Source organism: Montipora capricornis, chromosome 7 (assembly GCF_036669925.1).
Source record: "Montipora capricornis isolate CH-2021 chromosome 7, ASM3666992v2, whole genome shotgun sequence".
Classification (NCBI taxonomy): Eukaryota; Metazoa; Cnidaria; class Anthozoa; order Scleractinia; family Acroporidae; genus Montipora; species Montipora capricornis.
In genome coordinates, this window is record NC_090889.1 from 45,381,732 (window position 1) to 45,384,840 (window position 3,109).

Consider the following 3,109-nt stretch of genomic DNA (forward strand, 5'->3'; position numbering starts at 1 on the left):
ATTTCTCTGTTTGTTTCCCCTGATTTTTTATTACTGTTGGAAACCGAAAATAAGCAAATTCTTCGTCTCTTTTTTTATTGTGGCTGCAGCCAAAGACAGCACAGAAAACTCCTATTATCATGGAAATTAATTGCAAATTGCTGGAGGAGTAAGAGGGTCGAGGTCGCAGCCTGGGTCAAGCTTTCATCCAACATGGCCGACTTCCAGTGGAAACTGGATCCTTAATTATGCATGACGTCAGTTGCAAACGAAGAATAGCAAGGATCACGCAGCTGGCAAGTATGTCCGGGAGCGTAATTTAATAAATTCATAGTATCACTGTGACTCTAAATAAAGTATTATTTCGAAACATTTATGTAGTTCTTTCCAGATTACTAGTTAGAGGAATTTAGATCTTTGATCAATGGTTTAGGGTTAATAGTTCTCAATTTCAATGATAATTATTCACGCAGTCAACAGCAAATTTGATACCCAAAACACCATGAGGTTTTCATCTGAGATCAACGCATTTCAATGAGATGTTTTATTGATTAATACAACTCATGAAACCAATGTATGCGCAATGGGTGGTTTTGACGTGACGTCATAGCCGCCATGTTGGAAGACGAAAACAAACGATGCCTCATTAGCTCCTTTTGTTCGTCCACCAGAAATTGTACATTTCACCATTGTTATCTGTGTCTCTAGAGATTGGTTGCAAACGTCCTACAATTCAGGATATCTCTCCCCGGTCTTCTTAGCCACTTCAATAACGCATTGATTTAACCAGTAATTTAGACTCAACGCGTCCACTTCTTCGACACCCTGAAGAAAACGTCGCTACGTTTAGTATGTCATAGTCCTTGAAAAGGCCTCCTGGATCTAAAACGGGCACTTTAATCGCCCGAGTAATTGCTATTCACTAAAAACCGACAGGGTCCATTTGTTCTTATAGTTTGTTGACGAAGGGATAGCTTGCTCCACTGACTCTTCTTCTTTGCATAAGGTGTTCGGCTCTCTAAACGTTGCAGACGACGGCCCTACTTCACTCATGGTCGGACGCCAACTGCACAACAACAATTCTTAGAACATGGTAACACCCACTCAGCCAAGGCCCAATATTTGTGTGCTCTGTATCCCATAAACTGTCTTAAATTATGTAAAGTCAAGAGCTTTCAGCACATGGAAATTGTGGGGTAAATAACTACTCATTTCTAAGCTCTATATAGAACGCACTTAATATGATTTCTTTTCTTTTCCTTCGTCAAAAAAGCCTAATTAATATGCTCTCTATATAAAACATCCTAATGAAAAAACAGAGCGTAGTAATGAGTATAAATTAAATAGAGCATACTATTGAATTAAAGGCTGCTAATTTAAAGAAAAGTGACTTGCAGTTATAACAATACAAATATAACCTTTATATATACACGATAAAAATATTCAAAGCTAACAAGCTTGTGAGGTCATGTAGTAAATAAAAGATACAATTGCTACGAATAATTAAAAAAGCTACAACTAAAGGATAAAAATCATTCTTATAAAAGATATACTTTTGTCTTGTTCCAAAAGACGGCCCCTCTATAGGAAATAGAGTTTTGAAAGCATTTGGGGGCAAAACTAGGAGCTACTGTTGTTTGTATGCCTCTACATAACAATGACAGTGTTTTTCATCGTCGCTGTCCCTGTCTTGGACTGTTGCTAAGAGAACGCTGATCCATCGCAAGCATTTTAGTTAAATAATTTATTAAGAACATAAAACTCCCTGGGGTAGAAAAACTATATACCTTCAAGCACAATTCGCATTGTCACAGAGGAGAAAGTTCTTAGCGTTGAAACTATTCATGTCTGCACTAACAGGCAAACAATTTTCCTGAAAAGGCAGGTTTTGGAATAGTTGTTCCCTTGACAGACAATAAATGCATTTTTGTCTTTTTCCAACTACCTTAACTTCTCCTCTTAATTGTTAACGAGCTTTGTTGGTGCAAATCGTTTCTTCATGCGAATCAAAACCTGTTTACGTTCCTTTTATATGAGGAGAAATACAACTAGGCTCAAATTTTATTAACACCTTATTCAATGCCTCGTTTTTCAGGAAACTGTATTGAGTTTAACTGACTCATGAGGGCAAAAAAAGTTGTCTCATTTTCTCCGTTGTGCGTTCTTTAGCGGCCAATGGTGCAATTACTGATTTCACATGTTTTAGGGTTCGCTGAAACCACCGCCGGGGTGTAGTACAACGTGAAAAAAATGACGCTAGAATCAAGCTCACTTTAGTACTTAAGTCAATTGGTTCTTTTCCAGGCTGAGAGGCCCATTAGACGTTAATTCGCATAAAGATGGTGTGATGTCAAAAATCGTTGAACCATTTTTGGAGTGTGTAATACCGCTATATTTCTCCAATCATATACCTCGTGCTCGTTCAACAAGTATTTAACACTTACGAGAAAATATATAGCTCTCCCTTTCTATAAAAGGCTTATTTCAGAAGGTTTTCAATACCATACTGTACTCTACTGTAGTGTACTTTTACGGTCTTGAGAAATTCTACAAAATTAGCGCATAACCGTTTTTGGTGTTTCTTTTCTAACTAATTTAAAGAGGAATATCATTCATCTAATAACTAAATGAGCAAACACTTGTGCTGTGGGAAGCAATTACGTGACCGCTAACGTTACCTTTGTTTGAAGTGATCTATTCTGTGTAATGTATTCAGAGCCACCTTAATTATGTGAATCCGCTAGATGGATTTTTTTTAGACTTTGCCTAAAGTTTCATCGTGGCCTTCTAATCACTTTTCAGCAACACAAAAGGGGGGTCACCAAGTTCGTTTTTGAAATATGAGCATCTAAATCCAAAGTATAGGGTGTTTTTGCTGGGCTTTCCCGTTTCCAAGATAACTTATTACATTGAAATAATGGTCACATCTTGTTTGGAAATAATCGGTGTTTCATATGGTACCTTAACATTGCTGTTAAGTGATAGATCTAAATAGAGTGTCTTCTAAGTGTTGAAACACGTTCGAGCCTCCTGAAACGAAACGCAATAGTAATGACAGTGAAACGCATGCGAAGATATAAAAAGAACATTGATAAATAAGGAACTACTCTTATATTTTTTTAACCAGAAC